The sequence below is a fragment of the Anser anser genome (assembly GCF_964211835.1).
Source record: "Anser anser genome assembly, chromosome: 1".
In the NCBI taxonomy this organism is placed as follows: Eukaryota; Metazoa; Chordata; class Aves; order Anseriformes; family Anatidae; genus Anser; species Anser anser.
Genome location: NC_139720.1, coordinates 70,443,366 through 70,467,087, shown reverse-complemented (window position 1 = coordinate 70,467,087; position 23,722 = coordinate 70,443,366). Strand labels below are relative to the sequence as shown.

The 23,722-nt window shown below is 39.0% G+C and overlaps 1 protein-coding gene and 1 long non-coding RNA gene across 14 annotated transcripts in view; both read left to right on the top strand.

Moving 5' to 3' along the window:
• The window catches only part of FAR2 (fatty acyl-CoA reductase 2), a gene marked incomplete at its 5' end in the record, with an annotated part of 161,986 nt that overhangs the window by 41,218 nt on the left and 97,046 nt on the right, over positions 1-23,722 (top strand). For 3 of the 13 annotated variants that reach the window (XM_083838608.1, XM_083838599.1, XM_083838609.1), the window contains one exon: positions 884-1,001. The exons of the other annotated variants lie outside the window; for them this stretch is intronic. The remainder of the gene's footprint in view (positions 1-883; positions 1,002-23,722) is intronic. 13 annotated transcript variants of the gene reach the window in all.
• Positions 1,008-23,465, top strand: LOC310900553. The gene is made up of 2 exons (XR_014585215.1): positions 1,008-3,840; positions 3,950-23,465. It is a non-coding gene; the product is annotated as an uncharacterized lncRNA (long non-coding RNA).

The window sequence follows — 23,722 nt, the reverse complement described above, 5'->3', positions numbered from 1 at the left end:
CCTGAAATACATCTCTGCATCTTTGACCAGATCTCTTAATTTCCCAGTGCCTAAATCAAAATTAAATACACAAATACTTCTCTAGTTTACAGTAATGTCGCATGCTGCAAACTGGTTTGTATTTTCTTGGGTTAGGAAAGAATAAAGTAGAGGAAAACTTGGTAAAAATCACAAGGGTTTGTGTATTAGGTTTTGCGTAAAGTTGTCTAGAAAGCATGCAATGAATAGTGTTAAAGTCCAGTCATTGTAGGGTCTAGTCTACTGGAAACCTTTCTTGTACTTGATGTACTTGAAGTAATACTTGAAGTAAAAGCCTGTATCATGAGGTTGAATTTATTGTTACAGTATGTGCTGTGATAAATACAGTCAACTTTCTTGCACCTTTGGCAGTTCTGAAAGTAGATAGACATATCTTCCTTAACTATGAAATTCCCAAGAATATGTGGGAAAGTCAGATGCTGAAAACTTGAAGCTATGAAATACCTGGAAATAATTTTTATGTAAGTCTCATTCTAGCATGTATTATTGCACTTAAAAACAAAGTTGCATTTTCTGTAGTTTAATTCAATTAAGGTCTATCAAAACTATTCAGCCTATCAAGAAATTCACCTTTTATAACTTAATGTGGTACCATTTCTTGACAGTCATCTTTCACTGAGAATTGAAGAGTTCTCACTTTCAACCATACAGGTTTCCCACTTTGCAGGTCTTTTAAACGTTGCATCTTTTCTGGCTTTCTTTTCTTTTTCTTCTTTTTAAGGAAATGAAAAAAAAAAGTCCACTAGTCAGGCTGATGATCCAGGAAGCAGCATTTCATTGAAACTGTTATACAGCTGCCACTGATAATGCTCAAAGAAAGCAGTAGTTTCTCTGTTTATTTTAGATGTGGAATCTTACAGAGCTAAGGGGGAGAGCACACTGGGGGGAGAGATCTGTGGAAAAGCAGAGAAGCCCAGAGCACCGGAAGTATAACAGCTGGTGGAAAATGACCAGGAAAACCAGTAAGTTTTACAAGCCAAACAGAAAATACACTTTTACTTATGTTTTACTATTCAGGAAAATATTTTCCCATTCAAAAAAAAAATAAATAAAATCTCAGGACTACTCAGGAAAATACCTGCTGAACAATTCCTTCTTTGCTGTTGTATTTTCTTTTTTTTGATGAAAGAATATCTTCAGTTAAACCTCTTATCATCTATCTGAAACTTTCCACAGGAAAATTAATTTCTCATCATCTCTCTTCTTTGGGTGAGGTGAAAATTAATTTGTTCCGTCTGTTACATTTAGGGGCCAGACTTTCTCAGCAATTTTGTTGATAGTATTACCATTATAGAAAAGACCTCCTTATTGCTAAATCCTATTTGTTCTTTTTCCCCGTTTCAGTAAAAATATTTCCTTTTGAATGTGTGTTGAATGAGGAACAACTGTAGTCCTTCTTTCCCATCTCTCAGTGAGAAGCTCAGGCAGAACAGGGGAGACTATTGCAAATGTCCTGAGGCTGAAACTGTCTTTCACAGCTGAACCCTGGGATTTTTTGCCCAGAGGTCCTTTGTTTTGTATTCTTCCATTCTCACTTCTTGGCTCTTCTGGGACAAGTGTCAGTAAAGTAGTAAAATATAGTCATTCTACCCATGCATCTTAAAAGTTAAGGGCCAATAGTTCTAGTTCCCTATATATTCAATTAGGGGAGAGAGGAATATCCAACAAGGAGATGCAAAGTTGTTTATCCATCAGTTATTGTTGCCTTTGTTCTGGGGACTGTCCTGTCACTGACTTTGAGGGAGCAAGCAGAGCCATAGACAGGTGGCCAAGATAAGGAAGAGCATTGGTTGTATATGCAAAGGAGCCAGTGCTCTTCCCCAGCTTCCCATGCAAACTTTTATAAAAATGTGGCTGGAGTAGTCAGTACATTTTGGGTTATCATTCTGATAAAATGGCATTTCAGAAGGGTGTAAATAGTTACCCAGGGTGAAAGAGACAGAACAAGACAAGTCACAGGTTATGTCTTTTGGAGAGTGAAAGCAAAGGCTTTTTCTTTCTGAATCAGTCTTCATGCTCGAATGCTTCCTGATCTTAGTCATTCAGTAGTTATTGGGAAGCTTTCCCGATGCTGGAAAGATAAGAATATTTCGTCTGGGTTTTCATAAGCCTGTCATTAAGCAGTCAGTGCTCCCTTGATGAGAGAGTTGTTACTGGGGAGCAGGCTGAGGCAGGAGACTGAGACATCTCAGGAAAGCCTCTCTGGCCAAAATAGTTATTAGGCTCTATACAATTCTTTTGTCCAAAATCAGGATTTGTTGTACTAAGAAACTTAGTTTGGTTACTGTGCTAAGAAAAAAATATAGAGAGAAGTTGCATAACTCCATAAAACTCCATTATTTTAAATGAATTTTTACTTCTTTCTGTAAAGAATTCTTTATATAGCTTGGAAAAATTACTACATTTACATCTGTCTATAATATCTGATATTTTTGCCTGAACTGCAAGATAATTTATACTGAGTTATGTTATTTCTTTCCACAAGTAATGAAGACTCTTTCCAAGGCCAGCAGTTGTGGGAATACTTATTGGTGAAGGCTAGCATACCATTTATAGCAGGTAAAACAATACCAGTACAGCAAAGACAGGGTAATCTTCAGGTCCCCTCCCCCTTTTGATATGTTTGATCTCTTCTTCCTTGTCTTCTTTGAAGGAAAATTGATATGAAATGTAGTTATAACCATAGTAATCAATTATAGAAACATTGAATAACTTAGGTAACAGAGACTAGGCCTCTTTTGGCCTGTAGTCTGCCTATCCCTACTATATATCTCTTCATTTATCTACAGCGATAAGGGAAACTGAAAGCCTTGCTACAGTCAAAGCAGAAGACACCTGTTGCTCTGCCTTCGTTCATGGAGCTAGCTATCTAAGTATGGAAAGTGGTCAGGTTGATCAGCCATGATTTGTTCATAGCTGGCTTTTCCAAGTCATGTTCCTGCATTTCACGTGCCAGCAAACAGCTTCCGAAAGTGTTCTGGGCCATTGAGGTAAAACTGACTGGACTGAGCTTCTCTGGGATTCTTCTTATTGCCCTTCCTGAAGATGCTCTTGACATTTGCCTTTTTACTGCCTATGACTACAACTACGCTGTCAATACCTATGACATTCCAAAAATAATGGGTTGTCAATGTCCATGACCTTGCCAAAATATATTTTTTCCCTGATAGCATCACTGAGCTTGTTCAGCCCCCTTGGAGGTAACCCATCCAGTCCCACGGAGTTGTGTAGATCTGCTATGCCTGGATCCATTGCGTCATCTTCCTCTAGCAAGGATGTTACTCTTCTCCCTCAGATTCTATCATGAAACACAGACACCTGTGAGGTCTGAGGGCAGAATTTGCAAGTAAAGACTGTAAATTTATTTTCTACATGGTCTAACTTTGAATATTTCCTCTACTGAAGTTACTGTCTGCTATCCAAATATCTATGTACCCTCATCAGGACTTCAGTAATTAATCAAGAAACAAAATAATAAATTGATGGAACTTCCATTTCTCAGCTCCCATTCATTAGGGTTTGACATTTCTTGCAAATAACTTCAGTTATTCTCCTGAAACTGAACAAGATTTTGTTACCTCATCAGTTTTTTTAAAGGTTGCCATTATACTAGAATGCAATGTGTAAGTTGTCACAGTGCATAAGCAAAAAGCAGGACAACAATGGGAAACAGAGAAACAAGAAAGAGGTAATTAGAAAAGAAGAATTTGATAAATTGTATATAGTGCATTTTTATACAATGTATTTTAAATATAGACACTTCTGTAGGTATGAAGTTCTTCTAAAGAAGCTTGCAAAACGGTGAGTTTTATTTGACCTTTAAGTTGCAGGAAACCTGCCTTGATTTTTAAAATCCTTCTGAAGATTTTATTATTTCTAAAGCGATTATTTTCTTAATCTCCCTTTGCAGTTCTGGATTTTACCTTTGTGATTGCACTGTATCAGGAGAATGTGGTGCTCAGCATACCTCCTGTTCTAGGATTCTCCAGTCCCTGCAACATTACCTGCCACAAGAGTGGAGGCAGTTCTTCAGGAGAAAGAACAATATGTTTTATGAGCAACCTAAAACAGTTTTATTTCCTATGTAGGCACTCCAAGTTAACGGTTGAGGGTGGATAATAAAGGAAGTTCAGATCTATGATAAAGGTACTCAATAACCACTGAGCAGAAGTGACTAAGCAACTGACAACAAGAAGCAAAATGAACACAAGGCAATTTTATATATTTTGGCAAAGATGTTATGCTTTCCCATGAGGGAGAGTAATGATGCTCTATCTCATCTCTCTCTGGTAACAGGGAGTTTTTAAAGAACAGCTTAAGTAAAAGATTTGGCTGGGAAAGACATAAAGGGAAAATTTAATAGTGGAACACCTCAAGTGCTGATATGAGATGAAAGGAGGAGGAGTAACTAGAGCTGATTTAAAACTCAGTGTTCCCTTCCCTTGGGGAATTCTGTTAGCTTCAACATTTATCTTTATAGAGGATAAGAATTTTAAAAATCTCAATTTTGTTGCAGAACGGAGGGTTATGAAAAATGTTGACTTTCAAAATGGTGGCAAGGGTTTGGGTTTTTTTTAAAGACAACTTTCACATTGTTATAACTTCCTCCACTGTTTTTGGTGAGTCCTAGAGAGGACAATTCAGAGGTGTCGTCACTGTGAGCTGGGGTCACTGGCTTATCACTGACCTAGTGAATCACGTTAATGTCTCTTGCTCTGCATCCAGGGAAATCTAGCAGAGTGGAGGTCCCAGCATATGCCAGGATTAGCATATGTGGGTCTCTTGGGAGATATGGTGTATCAAGAGAACCTGCTGACAGTGGTAATGAAAGTGTGAACTACTTAAGCTATACTTATCCTTTGGTATAATAGTAATAAAGATGGATGCAGAACAATGTCAAAATGTGACAAGTGACTTATTTTCAGTTGATTCTGAATGACCTTGACTCCAAGAAAAACATTTTGTTTCAATATTTTTGATGGGGGGGGGGAATTAAATACATCAATAAAAGTGACAGAAACATGCTGGTAAAATAAAGGAAAAATGAGAGAAAATTACCCATAAATTGCCGAACACGATTTCCGATGTACATGTAGCTTCAGAAAAGTCACTGTTTCAACGGTATTATGACATGGCAGAATATTTGCTTTTGGGGTGTAAAAAGTCTAGGAAGCTCTGTTCTCAAAGGAAAACCTTATCACAAGAGGTTGTCTAGGTAGAAAAACAAAACTAATATGGCTTACTGAAGCTTAATGAGATGAAAAGTATAAAGAGAGAAGCAGGGCCTGTATGCAACACTTTATAAAGTCCAGGTTTAATTCAGCTCAGTCATGAAGATCTCCAAATCAGCACGGCTGTTACCCTGCAATGAATGCGTCTGTGGAAGGGATATTTATTTATGTGGGATGGTATTTAATCAGGATGATATTTATATGATTTTGATTGGAAAAAAGGCTTCCAAAGTAGCTTGTGTGATTTTTTCTCTTCATTTGCTGTCTCTAAAACACCTGCTCTGTGAGTCACAATAACAGAAAACAATTAGCTTACCCCAGGTGTCATATTGTAAAGATATCAAATTAGCATTTGATTATTTTTTAGCCTCTGGGCTAAACTGATTCCTAACATGAGAAACATGAGAATTTGATGTTATAATGGATGCAGAACAACGAACTGGTTAAAATTGGTCCCTCAACATACAGTAGGCTAGTGTTCAGCCAGGTATAGGGAGTCCCATAGGAAACAAGGCCCCTTTCTGGGGCCTCTGTGCAAGGAAGCTCTGCTTCACACCACTGAGCAGCACAAGCAGGAGATCCACAGCAGAGAACACTGACCGTTTTCCTTTTTTGAGGTTGTTCATGCACTTTCCCCATATTCTGAGGTGTGTTTTTTTTTTTTGCTAGACCCATCAGTTTGTCATTAGGATATGACATGAGAAGGTACTACAGCCTGTAATCCCTTCCCTTTGATATGGAAATTCTTCATGAAGAAGAATATGAAAGCATCACATTAAGTTATTTCAGTGAAAATGAATGTATAATGAACTCTGGAATAAAGGGGCACTTTTTTTCCTGGGTGTTAGGAAAGGAGAACTAAATTGTCTTTATAGATTGTCATGTGCATAGCAGTTCTGCTCCTATGGACTGAAATTTAAAATATGCTGCTGTTTTCTGATAAGTGACTCATCTTTCCATTCAACTGCAAATTAACCAAAACGTTGCATCTGTTGTGCAAAGAACAGGCTATACCTTCCAGAAAGGACTGTCAAATAAAAAAAAAAAACAGCTGTTGCCTCATCTTAGCTATTGTGTCAACTTGTCTGTAACTGTTCCAGCTCTCCCATTTTATATGCTGTCATGATTGCGTGTGTCCGATGTACCTTGGAGCATTTTTATTTCATAGTAAGTAATCGCTTTTCTGCTTCCTGCTATCCTTATGGCAAATAGAAAGGAAAGATTGTCTGGTCTCAGCCTTATTTGCTGAAGTTTCCTGTGTTGCTAGAATTTGACTATCCTGACTACGCTAACTGCATGTAGATAAATTTTTGTAAGAGTGTTAATTTTCCTTCTATTGGAAGAATTGAGCTACATACACAGGCATGATTTTTTTTTCTCTTCTGCTTGCTTAGGGCTATACCTTCTCCAGGAAATCTCTACCGTTTGGTTCTTAAGATGCATGTTTCTTCAGTGTGTGTTCGATATAAGATCAAAGGGGGGTGGATGTGGTGGCAAAATAATTACATCTCCTAAAACCTGCAAAAATTATGTATTGGTTTCCAGTACAAACTAAGGCAGCCTCAGTTCATTTTTTTTCTGTGACTTCAAGTACCCTTCTGATGAACTGAGGATTCACAGGTCACAAATCTCTTACTGCCACTTTTTTTCACCCTAGTCATCCTATTGTAAAGGGGTCAGGAACAGGAATTGGCAAAAATTATAATGGAGACCCTCTTAGACTGTGAGTACTCAGCCAGAAAAAAAAATCACAGGAAGCCAAATACGCTGAGTTTTGGGCTGTTTTGACCAGGGAAAAAAGTTGTTCCTATAATAAGATTCTATGCTACAGAGATTTTAAGAAATAAACTATCAGAGTGAAACACCTCTCCTGTTCTGTTTTGCCTCACTTTCACAGCCAAGAGTGGTACCGCATTTAAGCTATTAAACTGGAAAGGAAAAAAAATGAAGGAATCTTTTAATCTTATTCCTAAGATGTGTAATTGAGCTGGAGCCTTACTCTGTGTGATTGTTTTGGTAACTATCTCTGTATTGCAGGAAGTGTCCTACTTACTTTTTGGCAGGTCAGTGTGTGTGTCTTGGCTGTTAATTAAGACAACTTTCTTTCTTGTAGCAAGACCAGTGTGAATACATGCAACATATTATTCCCTGCTCGATTAAGGTGTATATTTTGGCTTAAAATTTTCAGCCTGGCAATCTACAAATCTGCTCACTTCAGCCTTTTTTAATAGGACTCTTATCTAGACCAAAGTTAGGCAGTAAAAATTCAAGACTGGGGCGTTTCCAGCAAATATGGCAATACTTTTAGATTAAGTAATAATTTGATTTTCTATACATCTCCAAGCCATTCTTTGTATGAATAACTAGGAAATTTGAATTGCAGAATGGTTGAGGTTGGAAGGGACCTCTGGAGGTTGTACAGTCCAGCTTGCGTCTGAAGAATTGGGACAATTATGTAATTTGTGATACATTTAAGTTCTAATTTAGAGTAGAAGAGACTTATAATAGTTTATTTATTGAGAGGTAGCCTGCTTTGCACATGTTGTTACACAGTCACTTAATGTTTTCACAGCATCTACGGGGTTTGGGCTGAGGACAGAAACCACATGGGACTGACTTTCAGTGCATTGTGAAGATCTGGGACCTAATAGATTTGACTTGAGATGTAAATCTTTTGTGTTCTGATTGGCACAAATTAATTAACAGAGGGCTGTTGAGCTTATTCTGAATGTCAAAATTAAAGTACACAAACTAGAGACATGTAAGGTAGGGCGAGCCTGTTCTGGATGTTCCAGTGCAACTAAACTAAAAGCTAAGCAATACATTGATAGTTTCAGAAGTAGTAACATTTACTTGATATTTATAATCTGCTAGCTTTGTCTCCAAGATCGTGAGGTCATATAAAAGTCAAAAAGCGCATAATTTCCTGGAAAATATGATAAGAAATTATAAATAGGAAGTGAGTCATAAGTTATTTTTTCTTAAATGGTGTGGATAAATTCGTCCATTTAGGAAGGTCCTCAGTGGCCCTTTATTTCTATTGAGATATTTGATCAAATGCTAATGCTAATGCTTATGTAGTCACAATAGAGCTAATTTACCTTGGAGCATAACAATTTCTAATTGCTACAAGAGGCAAAAAGGCTTCTAAAAATAAGATATTAAAAAGGTTATAGTTTAGAGTCACAATCACTCTGTACTTGTACCAAAGCTTGAGACCACGGGTGCACATAACATAAGGAGTTTGTGAATTCCAACTATTTTGAGATATTGCATCTCTGGTATGTTTTGTTACTAACTTCCTGAAACATCAGTAGCCACATACATTTATGTTAACAGAAGAGTGCTGAGAGAAAGCTGCTCATTTTGAACAGACAGTTAACTGTAAGGCTTAGTATGTGTGTGGATCAGACACTGCAGTAGAAAAATCTGGGAGCATACCTGACATCCATCATCTGAAACATGTCATATGCCTTTGTACATGTATTCCTGTAGCTCTCTTTTGCCACAGCACGTTTTGATAGTATAACCTTCACAGCTTTGGACAGTCTTTTGCATTTTGAGGATGGATGGATGTTAATCAACCCAGAATGTCTGCCAGTAGGCAGGCTGTATGCTGTTACACTTTCTTGCTCGAGGGGCAAGGATCCTCCTGGTGGCAGGAGGCTGGCTGGGTGCTGCTCCACAGGGATATTAATCTCATGAGCTATGGAAAGTCAGCACATGCATCTAGTTTTTAGGACATTATCAGACAAATAACATTCAGAGCAGGAGCATGTAAGTTTTGAATGGAGAGCTTAAGGAGCAGAAGGTATTCTGTGATACAGAAAAACATGCATTAATTTGAATTTGGTACTGATTTCAACAGGATTATTCAAGTGCTTTAAGCTCAATTTTCTTGAACATTTAGAAGATCTGGAACTGTATTTTCATGGAATTAGTTCTTTCCCATTCCTACCTTCTTTCTGTTTCAAGGCACAGAGGTTGTACCAGATAACATTAGTACAGTCTGACCATCCTTTTTTGTTGCTGCACTTATGTTACACGCAGTATTGGATTTTTAAACTTTTATAAATGTGCCTTGTCATCTTTAATCATCTAAATACAGGAGAAGGGGGGGAAATCAGTCTCTGTATGTGAAAATGGAGAAATTTTGTTCTCTGTGCCAGTATGTGTCAGTCAAGAGGCGTTTGCTGTTTACATTTTATTGTTGTATTCCTAGAGAAGTGTGTTTGAAAGACTCCCAGTGCTGCAGAGCTGCCTGATTATTCAGAGCTGCTGATGTGCTGAGCAGAGTTCCTTGAACACAGCTTTCAGTAACTCCAGGGAATTTTCTTTAGTTTCCTCTTCCTGCTCTTTTCCCTTTATCTGAAGAGTAAATGTTTGTGTTTCTTCGAGAACTGGGGGGAGAGAAATCTACAGGCTGTACTGCCTATCTTCTACAGAAAACAAGTGATGAGATTTAAGGAGCTCATTTGACTTGCAGTTTATGAGAAGATCTGACTTGTAAAGTATTGTTTTGATCTTCTAGTTTGGCTTCTTCTACATATCGCTGTTAATGCCCTCCTGGAATCCACAGTCTGGACTGCACTCCAGAGGAGTAGCTGCATGACAAAAAAAAAAAGTACCCGAAGAAAAGTGCAAGTAGGCTTTGGATAGAAATTGGTCACTTAATCTTTTATTTTTTTAAGACTTTCTTATTTACATATGGCCGATACTGATGAAGTTGTAGTACAGAAGCAACTATTTTGATGAAAGCAATATATTTTACAATATCCATGTGTTTTTCTTCTTGCTGTTGTGTTGTTTGGTTTGTGAAACAGAAGTTTTCTCCTCCCTTTTAAAATATGACCTAAACAATCTCATAGAACTGAATACAACTCACAAAAAGAGAAAAAAAAGTGGATGCTTGGCAATGCATCATTAACTCAAATTCATTAACAGCCACTGTGAATCCCCTCGCTTCTAATCATTACGATAATAGAATACACATCTACTTAGCTTCTCTAGGGTATTTCAGAGATCATTACTTAATATGTATAAAACAGTGTATGAGTGAACGCATTAATAACAAAAGAAGGAATTTTTAAGAACATAAGCAATGGATTAATGTGGCTATGCTGTGTTTGCTATGACTGTTGTATTACTGATTTACATATGCAAATCTAGAAAAAGATTTCCGTTCCAGTAACTTCTAGGTGACAGCTGTGATCAGAGACCTATTCTGACTGGTACCATTATGCTTTCATAGTTCCCTTGCCATAGAGCTTGGGATGCAGCAAATCTTTAGTCTCTGCTGGGGGTATATTTCTGTTTCAGAATATCAGATCTCTATTTTTGAAAAGTGTACTCAAGCTCACTTAACATTTTCTTTGTCTAGTTTTGTTTCTGTTGTTTGTTTTCTTTGTGGTAGAAGAGGGAGAGATCTAATAATTAGAGTCAGAAATCCTTAAAATCTTCTAAAAACCCTCTAAGGATCAAGAGGTAGCAAAACATAAAGGATCCAGATAATTCCACACAGTGATGCTCTGTGCTGAGGGAATGTGGCCAGAAAAATATTCTGCTAACTAATCTTACTTTTCTTAATAAAGCACTGAAAATACCGTCTCTGCATAAAGCAATGAATAATATTCGTATCTCTCAATTTCCCTGCAAAGGAGTTGTCAATTTGTTAGCTGAGATTAGTATCAAACTAAACAAGATTTCAAAATGGCAATACAAGCTTTCCTCCTTCCCCACCCGGGACAGAATTATTTGCATTATATTTCACCTTTCACTTCAGTCTCTTCAGCATTGCTGAAGGATAGCGTCCAACAGCTAAGGAGTAACTAAACTTTCAGGAAAGTAAGTTTTATTTAGCATAAGGAGTGCAGCCCATTGAATTATGGAAGATTTTGTGAAAATGTTCTCACTGAGACGCTGTCTTTTAGTAGAATTAGTTCTGCTTGCTCATAGCTGGGTTTCAAGTAAGGGAAGAGTGGTGGATGGGGGGAATACATTTTTATATATTTCTAAGAGTAAATATGACTGTGTGTGTTGTTGACACCTTACGAACTGCACTGTATGTACTTTTATATTTATATCTTAAACTATTTCATTGGCTTGCTATGTACAAAGATCTATGGACTGGCAGTGGCTAAGTTGTCAGATGTCGAGAAATGAGGGGGTCTCAATCCAATTCCTTTCTTGAACTAGCACCCACTCGACAAAAGTCTACCATCTCTGTGATCTGTACTCATGTCCCATGTTAAGTAGACTCTGTTACCAGCAAGCCAATTGGTGAACACTGCAAGAAGCAACTAATTTTCAAAGGCACATTAGGAGACCCTTGTAAGTTGTTCTACATTTCTTTCAGCTATTGGTCCGTTGGTCATAAGGAAACTTACTTTTTTTTAAGAAGAGTTCAGTTTCTACTCCATCAGTGTTGAAGATGGGTAGGATATCACCCGAGAGAATTTTGGCTCAGTGCATTTAGAGATCACAGAATTACCGTAATTGTAAGCTGCTGTGAGTATTTTGGGATATAGCACACCAAGGAGGTCTCCTGGATTTGCACACTTCCTTCGTTGTGAGATGAAGGCCTGCTGGTAGGAGCTGAATGGGAAATTCTACATAAAGAGAGTGACTCTGAGATAATAATCATGGAGACACCTACAAACTTCTTTGCTGCTGGCTTGATTTGAAGCCATTTTCATATTTTCTGGAAAGAAGGTATGTTTTGCAGTGTCTTCTTCCTGTTTCTATTGGTAGCAGCTAGCATGCAAGATATATGCACCCAAGTTAGTAGAGCTATCTATTTATATACACTGCTTGTTTTCACATGGTTAGTGAAGCTTCTGAGTTTAGGCTAGCTGGGCTTTTCTACATTCCCTGTATTGAGAAAACAAGACCTTCTAGCTCATGCTGCCTTCAAGCTGCATTTGTTGATCCCAGGAAAAACAAGAAACAAACAAACTTCCCATCTCTTGGGTTGATGTTTGCTGTCAGATGGAGCAGAGGCAAGCCTACTAGTCCCACTGTGCACTTGCAGCCTCCAAGGATTTCAGCACCTGGCCCTAAGCCATCCTATAGCCTTGGGGGCAGTAGAGGCAATCAGCTATGCATCATCACTTCATGCTTCCCTTGTCTTGCTAGAAGCAATAGCTCCCCAGATTAATGAGGTCAGGAGTGTGCTTGCATCCCCACAGGGGCAGTCAGATAAAGCAGGGGAAGAGTACCAGAATGGTAGGATGGGAGGCAAAAACATCACTGAGTCTCTTTGAAATGCCTTCTGTCTCTGTGTTCTGTCATAAGAAATAAGATGCTTTATATTTGTATGTGTTTTGCATTCTATATTTTTTTGCTGTCTTTTTTCCTCACCCTCTCTCCAGAAGTAGGCAAGGCCCATACTGGTGTCTCCTCTGCCCTTCTCAACACTGCACACATGGGTCCTGGTAGGAGGCTTGCTAGTTTTTCCTTGCTTTGGTTTCTATGCATTTCCATTGGTAGAATGAGATATTCATTTGTGGCATTTGTTCCACGAGAGTAACATGGCAGTGTCCTGCCATGCTGCGACACAGCCGTGACTCAGCTGTTGTAGCTGCCTTAGTATAGGTGTGTATGTTGCAAGATTTTAGTGTTCAGGACTGTGGCAGCAAATGTGTCAATGCACCATAGTTGAAATATGGATATGAAATATGGTGGAATTGTCTTCAACAAAACAGGGGGCACAGCCAACTGTTGCAGAGCTTGTTGCTGAACCCCAGTTTTCTGTCTTGCTGCAGAGTAAGATGGCTTAACAGTGTGCACTGAAGAGTGTAAACAAACATCCACATGGGCTCCTTTGGTTGCATTTCTTGCCTGTTCCTGAAGGGCTTTATCCTGCTCTGTCTACTGAGAACTTTCACTTCACAGAAGAGTGATAAATAGCACAAACCTAGATACTTTCTGTCCTGTTTCGGTAGCTGGATGGAACAAATGAGACCAATACTGTTGTCTGTGGTATGGCCAGGTGCCATCAAATGCCCTAAGTGTGAACAATAGAGAAAGGTAGGAGAAAGGAGGAAAAACTACTCGTTTCTGTTTAGCCTATATGAATTTTGATGAACAAATGAGGTAAAAGACATACAGATTAAAAGATAAATACCACGGTTTTGGTTTTATTTTGAAAAGATGATTTGAAGATAGCATCTTATATATTTGGTTTTGAAAATGTGTGTATGTACTGTGTCACGAAATTGATAATGTAGGCTCTCATGTTCCTCTGATTATCCTTTTAAGAAAACTTCTTTTGTGTGGGAAATATTCCAAGCATTTTCATCATTCAGTCTCCACGGAGGCAGGAGGTAGGGTTCTAGCTGTCCTTTTCAATAAAAGCTGAAAATAAAAATGCTCAGAATGCTATGCTTAGCTTTCAGAAAGAAATATATATATTTAATTAACCTAAGTCTGAGGCCAAACACAGCAGGTAATTTTTACACTCTGATAGATCTGAGATCTAAAGTGTGAAATTTCATTTTAGCTTGCTGTCACAGGACTGCTAGACTTCCTTGTATGTTCACCATGTTTTTCTGTTAAGCAGTATATGCTATGCTACTATAATATCTAAGCTCATCAAGAGGTTCTGCTGACAACATATCAAGAGCTTCTCAGTTGATGAGTAGTTTACTATGTCTTCTAAGGGAGTAGTTGGTGAGTTTGGACATTATGGTGGGGGGTGGAGTAAAAGGAGTATTCTGTTATAGTTTGATAATTTACAGTAATTGGTATTGTAGATCTACTAGCATGTAAAAGATAGTTGTGGTTTTGATAACCCCCAAATGGCTGTGACTAATGGAGAAATATAGTTAACAGATTGTTGTGTCTACAACCTAAAAGTGGTTTTCTGTGCATGTGTGCATATGTAAACACAAGTATGTGTTTACATTGTATGCACTTTTACAAGCACATTACTAAAGGAGACACTAGAGAAGATTTTTCTTTAGTATTTAGCATAAAAGCCTTTAAAAAGGCTTTGGAAATCCAAACAGATTGAATAGGGGATTCTAAGGTCATCAGACACTAAAGAGGGTAAACCTGTGTGTTTGAATTCGTACAGGCTTTTTTGTTTGGTTGTTGTGCAGCTAGTGTCATTCAGTCATTTCACTGTTTTGCATTGTTTTGAAGCTTAACATTAACAGGAATATATTATGATAAGTCTGCATAGGAGTACAAAGCTACTCATCTTTTCTATTTACAGTTACTACTGGATGTAGCTGTAAAAAAAAAAGAACATAGTATGGCTTAGATGAGTGTTCATTTTTGTAAAAACAAAACAAAACAAAAACAAACAAAAAAAAACATTGACACTAAGGGGTTGTCCTTTTGATGATGATCGTTTTGCTCCTAGGAAGTTGTATTCAGTTTTCACCAATTTTAGAGAGGGTGTTACAATGCTGAGAGAGATGAATAGGTTTCTCTGAAAAGTCAGGAGGTGGTTCCTGGGCTTTTTCACATCAGTGGTCCTTGTGTTTCATTTGTTCTGCTCTAGTTCCTAACAGCAGTCAAAAAGAGTTAGGACTCCTTGGGAGAGTCAGATAATCTGTGAAACTGTGCAGGTAGTGCTTAAGCAAGGACAAAATCTGGAAGTTCAAGCTTTTGTCCTATATCTGGGTATTACTACAGATTTCTAGCCCACAAGTCCCAACTCAGTGCTTTCAAAGGGATTAAAAGTGTGTCTGTGTGCCATGTCGCATTCAGGAGTTTGCAGGATCCAGCTGTGTGTGTTACCTGTTGTATGCAGCTCTTAACTATGCTGTCTCTTTAGATTTAACTGTTATAAATTGAAATGGATTGCAAACCTGGTGTCAGTTTTCAAGTTGGGAAGGGTTTTCTGGAGCAATGGGAGCTTCTCCCTGTTTGTTGCTATGTGGATACAGTGTTATGGAATTGAGTCAGTACTACTGGCAAACAAAAAATGATTTGAAATATATTAGCTGGAGAAAAGTGATTTAACTTTCAGGCTGCTAGCAACAACACTTTATATTTTGTGTAAATTTCTTGAAGCAAAATCTCTTTTGTAAAGATGATTATCATCAGGAGTTCAGTCTGGCTGTGAAGGTGTCCATCTTTGAATCATAGGGTTTTATTTCTTTGAGCTCTGTTAGCATCATTAGTACCTATATAAAAGATGGATTATGCCCTTCCTTTTAATTCTGTAGCTGTATGAGAGAAGGTTTATCTTTGCCTGTTCATTTATTGTTTCTTGGTTAATAGTGCTATTAAATAACTATGGAGGTTCAGCAAACCATAAGTATCCTTTAACTTGTTCCTACACCATTTTAACATCATCTTTGCCTCATTTTCTAAAATCTCCTCTACCTCTTAGCAGACGTCAAGTGTCACAAACTTTTATGTATCTGAAAACCTTCAACAATATATTACATAACTTCAGTGCATCATTGTTGTTACTATCTGTTTGTTCATGTTGACAAAAATGGAGTGCAACATTGAACTAACATCCTATCATATTCTGAGATGCTGTTATTTGTGTATGTAATGTAAAAGCAAGTCATTACTTCAGATGTTGCTAGCGTGCATGGTATGGGACCATGTTCTGTGACTCTAAGACCATAGCATGCTCTATTATTTCCAGATGTCTTGGAGCTAAAAATAATCTGTGAAATCTCTGAAGCAGAGCCTGGTGCTCAGAAAACCTTGACATTCATATAAAACATATCAAATGACAGAGCATGCACAACAGAGGCTCTTGCATATGCTCAAGATTTCACTGTGAATTAACAGCCATTGTTATATCCTATGGTTTCCAGAGCAAGTGTGTAAATGAAATATGTAGATGCTTATTACATTTTTTCTTTGTCTTTTTAATGTTTCTTCTTTAAGCACAGAACAGAGCATTCTGTTGCTGAACGAATAAATCGGTTAGAAAGTTGCTTTCTTTCAGTCTTTTGCTCCATAGGACTTGATGTGCAGGTGTCTAACTTTTAGCTATTTCTGCTTCTTCATCCATATACGTGTTCTCCTTGGATTATCCTGATTTGCTTCAGACCGTGCAATTTCTGTTTATGTATTAATGTTGGAGGAAAACTGCTTGATGTTCAAGTACGGCACCTACTGACCACCAAAGTGAAAAGGTCAAGCTGTTCCTAACAGCTCGAGTCATAATCATGGGATTGTTTATTTGCTGGTGATTAACTAGCAAGAAATTATACACAGATGTTTTCAGGCACATTAGAAGACATGCACATTAGAAAGAATTGGTTTTATGTATTGTAATTACGTGTAGAGTTTGTGGAGTCTCTGTCACACATTGCGGGGCTGGGGGAGACAATTGTATGAAGATACATTATTCAGGCATCCCCAGTATTAGGTCCATTTTAAACTCATAAAACAGTTAATAGACTGAGGAAGCAAACTGATGAGATTGAAATAGTCTGTGACCACTTTGTATTGCTGCTTTTGACCTCAGCTGTATAAGTTCTCTGAAGCAATACTGGAATTTTACTTTCTCTGCATGTCCCAGGTTAATTATAAAACCTTCAGAATCCTGATTAAAGAAAACTGTCTTATGTATGATGGGATATTTGCATCCAAGATTAAAAAAATATATTCAGAAAGTGGCCAAAAATATTTTGTCTTAAAAGATTCATGCTGTCTGTATTTTTGTTTTAAAAATGCTTCTTATTGCATTTTTAAAGATGGTTCATCACACTTTATGTGTCTAAAAAAGTAATATTGATATTCTGACTCTCCTGTTTATAGAAATTACATCCCTAGGTAAAGTTGTGAAAGTGCATCAGACATGAGAAAACTCATCTAAATCAGACTAAATAGAAAGAGATGCAGAGAGACCACTTGTGGGTCTAGACATATATTGATTTACATACTGTCTTTGCTTTTGCTCTGAGCTCTCTCCTTTTTCTTTTTTGATTTTCATTGTGTTGCTGAGTTGAAAAGGCAAATATCTTAACAGATTAGCTTTTGCAATAGCCCCTGTCCTAGTCGAGTTGGGCATGGAAATCTGAGTGGTGAAAACCATAGTGAAATATATTAGCCTGCCCTGGTGTACCTAGCTCTTGCTGTTTGTGCTCCATCTTGCCATTTCTTCTTAATATTCTGCAGCCATGTACCTGCTCTGGGCAGCAGCAGTAGCAACAGTGAATGAGATTGATACACATTTCCCTTCCCATTGTTGTTGCTTTGATAATAGTCTAACCTCTGGCATTACACCACTGTAAGATTTGGCATCATTAAAGTACACAAAGCCATGGGATATAAGCTGTTTTAAGTATCAGCTCAAATGTATCTGCTCTTGGGGGGGGGGGGGGGGGGAAGGAAGCTTTACTTTATGCTTCTGTTGAGGTTGTGTGGGTTTTCTTTTGCAGGAGCAAAGTATTAGGTCAGTAGGATTCCCATCTTTTCTGTTGCTTGTCTCGTCCTTTGGCATACACCCTTGGCATAAGACTGCTTTGTAATGCAGTGCTGCAGATCAACCTTTATGTCTGATGTACAGGAGACTGTTACAGGCATCAGTAACAGAGCTTTACCTTTAAAGCAGCTTTTGTACTTGTGTCTATAGGAGATCTTGTGTGGTTCCTGGCTGGGTGTCTAAAAGCTGTTTCTTTCACATTATAATTTGAGATGAGTCAGCATCTGTGAGATGTGTACTGCAGCAAAGATGCTGCGTTCAGTAATTTAGATGGCACCAGTGATTACTTTCCTACTCTGCGTAGTGTCTAAACTGTAAGACTTCCCTGCAATTAATTACCTGAATTGGACTTCAGAAAGTCTGTGTGTGGGCTTTTTGCCACAATTTAGTGGTTTCTCAATGCCAGTCAGTTTTGGAAGCAACAGGAACCCCAGGCTCTCCTTCAGCTCCACGGGGGTCAGCTTACTAGAACTCCTGACTATGGTTCAGACTTCAAATAGTTTAGTTTTCTCTTATCACATGTTTAATTGGTTGGGAAATAGTTAATGCACAGTGTTGATTGTTTATTCCTTAAAATTAAGAAGAAAGTATAACTTTCTGCAGGAAACATATATATATATATATAAAATTATTACATTCAAATAAATAGAAAAATACAAAAGGAATGTAAGCGGTTCTTTGTACTTTGAAATAGACATTCAAAGGTTCAGTAGGCAGTGCTTGAATAACGCCTTTTGATGCTAGAAATACCCTGGTTTCTTAAAATTTCTGAAACTTTTTTAGCATTTTAAAGGACAGACAATATCCATTAAATCAGAGAAGAATACATATTGCTATGAAATCACTCTTAAAAATACATTAAAAATAAATGTGGGAAAAGAAATGTTGTTTTTGCAGTGTTACATTGTATAGAAGGAAGGAATGTGGTATTGAGATATGCTTACAGTGATAAGAAAGCTCAGCAGGTGACCTCTTAAAATGCAGACAACCAGACTCCTTAGAGCAATCAGGTGAAAATCACTATGTTAAGTCAAGCCAGATAAGGGGAGAAAACATTACCATCTCAAAAACAGGCCGGCAACTGAAGGCCAGGCATTGTCTGTGAAGCATCAGATAGATTGTGAACCTGGATTACCCACTCCAGTGGGGAAACAGGGGAGGGTCCTGTCATCAAAAAGTATATAAACTGTATTTTTGGAACTAGTAGGCGCGCTCTCCTGCTTGTGGGGCGCCCGCCATTGCAATCGCGAATAAATTACTACTTCACTGAGATCCTCGCCTGAGCCTAAGTTATTGGCTACGGAGTGTTTCTCACAATTTGGGGGCTCGTCCGGGATCCAGTCACCTCCCGGACGAGCCCCCAGGGGCCTCTCCACAGGCCGCAGGGGGCTTCGGCTCCGGCGCCTGGAGCGCCTCCACCCCCTCCGTCTGTGCTGACTTTGGTGTCTGCGGGGAGGTTTCTCACTCCTCGCTCTCCCAGCTGCTGTTGAGCAGCAGGTTTTTGTTTGTTTGTTTGTTTGTTTTCGTGGATGTGCTCTCACAGAGGCACGGACTGTGTTGCTCATAGCTTGGCTCTGGGCAGCGGTGGGCCCCTCTGGGGCCGGATGAAATTGTCCCTTATCTGCTACGGGGTGGTTTCTGGATTCTCCTCATGGGGGCTGCCACTGCAGCCCCCTCCCGAACCTTGCCATCAAACACAATACACAGGGGCAGCTAGGTCATTGCTGGCCTGTAAAGTATCAGGGATTAAATTAACTAATGAAACCCTAACGAGTGATGGGGGTAGAAGGGGCTGGGGTAACAGTGCCACCTTTGGGGGGTACCAAGCTGAGACTAGGGGATAAAATGATCTCTGGGCAATTATTGTATGTACCCAAGGCAGGGACTAACTTGTTGGGAAGGGATTTGATGATGAAATTGGGCATTCAAATAGTAAATTGTTAGACTGGAATAACAGTGGTATTAATGGAGTGCTCTCAGGCCCTGAGAGCAAAGATATATTCACCTCTGACTGGAAAGACTCTGAAGTGGGGGCGGAAGCAACAATACATATGGACAGTTTTACCTCAGGGGTTTACAGGGCCTCTGATTAATTTGGGCAAAGTTCTAGAACAGATTTTGGAGCAATTCCAACCTCCCAAGGAGGAATTTCTGTTACAAAATGTGTATGATCGTTTATTGTCAGGACAGGAGAAAACAGTTGTGAAAGAAACTACTAACAAGCTATTCAACTTTCTGGGAAAGCAGGGCTTGGGAGTATTGAAAAATAAATTACAATACGTAGAAAGAGAAGTCAGGTATTTAAGGCATCTAATGTCTGAGGGAAAACTGAGAATAAATCCAGAGAGGATTCAGGGAATTGTTGAAAACTAAGAAAGAACTAAAAAGTTTTTAAGAGAGATTTCTTTAAGGAATCAGGAGCCACGAATCCTGAGGGAAAATGGATACTCCCTGATGGGAGAGAAATGCTGAATAAAGCACCAACGAGGCAAATATGATGTTTTACATCAAGAGAGTCATTGGGAGATGCAAGCAATGTGTGATGTTGTGCTAAGAAAGTATGTCTGTGTAGGAATATACACTTTAGTGAAGCAAATATGCAGAGGATGTACCATATGTCAAAAGGCAAATAAAAAGGTCATTTGTAACTAACCTAGAGGGGGACGGGAGCCAGGGATTCGACCTTTACAAAGTATACAGGTAGACTTTACTGAGTTACGTAAAGGAGGGAGATTTAAGTACTTGTTTGTCCTAATTGACCACGTGACTGGATGGGTGTAAGCTTTCCCCTCTGTATCTGCCACTGCAAACACGGTGGCTAAGGTATCACCGGAGCAAATAGTCCCTAGATATGGGATAGCTGAAAACATTGATTCAGATCAAGGAAATAATTTCACTTCACAAGTACTGCAAGGGTTAATGCAGGCCTTAGAGATTGAGTGGGCTTTTCACACCCCCTGGCACCCCTCCTCTTCTGGGAAGGCAAAGCGAATGAACCAGACATTAAAGAAGCAATTAACTAAATTAGTGTTAAAAACCCAACTTCCTTGGGTAAAATGTTTACTTTTAGCACTCCTCCAGGTTCAAACAGCACCAAGAAACGATATAGGAATTTCACCGTATGAGATGCTGTTTGGATTACCCTATCTGGGCAGAAGGGATGAGATACCACAATTCGAAACAAGAGAGTTTTCTTAAGAACTGTGTTCTGGGGTTGTCCTCTTCTTTGTCATTTCTCAGGACCCGTGGGAAATTGGGTCCTGATTCAGACCTGGAAAGGATCAACTCCGGCCCGAATGGGAAGGACACTTCCAAGTACTACTAACCACTGAAACAGCCATAGGAACTGCGGAAAAAGGTTGGACTCACTATACTCGAGTGAAGGCATCCGTCGACCCTAGTACCTGGGAAGCTGTTCCTACAGAAGACTTGTTGGAAGCTGAAATCGAAGAGAAAAATCTCATAGTGGACTCTGAGCGGGATAAGAGCTTGCGATTGTAAACTAACCTTTTATTTTCACAGGTAACTAATGAGTGTGACTTGTGATTGAGAGAAAGGACTGACCTATAGTGAATTGAAGTGTTCCCAAGGGGGGTTTGTTATGGTAGTAGTGTATATCTTATTCTTTGTATTGATAATTATTTGGAAACCTAAGGTTTAAAAATAATGACAGGGAAAAATCAATTATTAATTTTGTTTTTAGTGATTATAGGCCTCAGAGAAAGCCTTGGTCAATTGGCAACTTGGAAAAGGCATGACCAGATAATAGTAAGATGGGATACCCCATAAAAATATGGGTGAATGTGACAGAGGGTTATGTACCACAATCTGCCATGTTTGATGCTTGTGAGGTGTTAGCTTGTGGAGATTTAAATGCCCAACGACAATTGAGCAGAGGGAACAAATAACTGGTAGAGACCCAACAGCCAGATTGAGAATAGCTGTATGGAAACGATCCTCTATTGCCATCAGAGAAAGGGAGAAACTCAAGGAGAAAACAGGAGAGAAAACAGGAGGCCCTCTTTGAAATGCGGCAGTTCAAACATTTGAGATTGAAACAGGGTATGGGGTTGTGAATGCCTGGATAGAATGGGTCAAATATACTGTCCAGAGTCTCAACCATAGCAATTGCTATGCTTGTGCCTCGGGATGACTGATTGCCCAGATAGTGCCCTGCCCATTGGGGTGGACCAAGGATTCCCAGGGAATGCGATGTATGATTGCATTGTACCAAGAAAAGACTGCCTGGGGAAATGAGGCCTGTAAGTCTCTCTCTTTGCTATTCCCTTCCTCGCATGATAGCAATATCAGGGTTCCCCTGTATTCTCCACAGCTATAGGTAACCATACAGCTTGCCTCTCACGGCAGGGTGTGAGTGCTACCTGGCATCTGGGAGAATTTGCCTTGTGCACGAGGACCTTGAATGCTACCGAGGACTTGATGGGAAACTATTCAAGACTTGAGATCCCTAGGGCAGATCTCTGGTGGTACTGTGGAGGGAAGATCTTACGGTCCACCCTACCATCTAACTGGGGAGGCACTTGTGCACTTGTTCAATTAGCTATACCCTTCACCCTGGCATTTGAAAGCGAAACATCACAAATACCCAGAAGAAGTAAAAGAGGCTTAGGAATATCATTTGATGATAGAGTATACATAGATTCTATAGGGGTGCCTAGAGGAGTTCCTGATGAACATAAAGCCAGGAATCAAATTGTTGCAGGGTTTGAGTCACTGTTCTGGTGGGTAACAATTAATAAAAATGTGGATTGGATTAATTATATCTATTATAATCAGCAGAGATTCATAAACTATACAAGAGATGCGATAAGAGGAATCGCTGAACAACTAGATGCCACCAGCAAAATGGCTTGGGAAAACAGAATAGCATTAGATATGATTCTTGCGGAGAAAGGTGGTGTGTGCGTGATGCTGGGCAACCATTGTTGTACTTTTATCCCTAACAATACTGCCCCGGATGGCACAGTAACTAGAGCATTGCAAGGGCTTACCACCCTTGCCAATGAATTGGCAGAAAACTCAGGAACAGACACTTCCATCACAGGATGGTTGGAATCTTGGTCTGGTAAATGGAAAGGGATGGTAGTGTCCATATTTACATCCTTGATTGTAGTAGCAGGAGTTTTGACAGCCATTGGTTGTTGCATTATCCCCTGTGTAAGGGGACTTGTCCAGCGGTTAATTGAAACTGCACTTTTGAAACAAATGACCATGGATCCACCACCCTACTCAGATAAGATGATGATATTAGAGGAAATGGAAAGCAAAGAAAGGGAAGAAGAGGAAGACATCTACCAAATTACATCTTAGAGAAAAAAAATTTTTTGCAAAAATCAACAAATTATAAAAAGAGAAAAGGGGGAATTGTGGGAAAAGAAATGTTGTTTTTGCAGTGTTACATTGTATAGAAGGAAGGAATGTGGTATTGAGATATGCTTACAGTGATAAGAAAGCTCAGCAGGTGACCTCTTAAAATGCAGACAACCAGACTCCTTAGAGCAATCAGGTGAAAATCACTATGTTAAGTCAAGCCAGATAAGGGGAGAAAACATTACCATCTCAAAAACAGGCCGGCAACTGAAGGCCAGGCATTGTCTGTGAAGCATCAGATAGATTGTGAACCTGGATTACCCACTCCAGTGGGGAAACAGGGGAGGGTCCTGTCATCAAAAAGTATATAAACTGTATTTTTGGAACTAGTAGGCGCGCTCTCCTGCTTGTGGGGCGCCCGCCATTGCAATCGCGAATAAATTACTACTTCACTGAGATCCTCGCCTGAGCCTAAGTTATTGGCTACGGAGTGTTTCTCACATAAAACCCCGAAAAAATAAAATAAATCAATATTCCCTGACATTGAAAGGAAAATAACTTCATTTCTTTAAGAGTATATTCGGAATATAAACTGGAATCTGCATTTGAATTTCGAACCTAATAAAAGCCTCTTTTAAAAAGCCTCTTTAAATTTGTTAGAACTGTGGAGATTCAGGGATACGTCTGAATGCAGTGGATTGCAGAATTGTAGTTT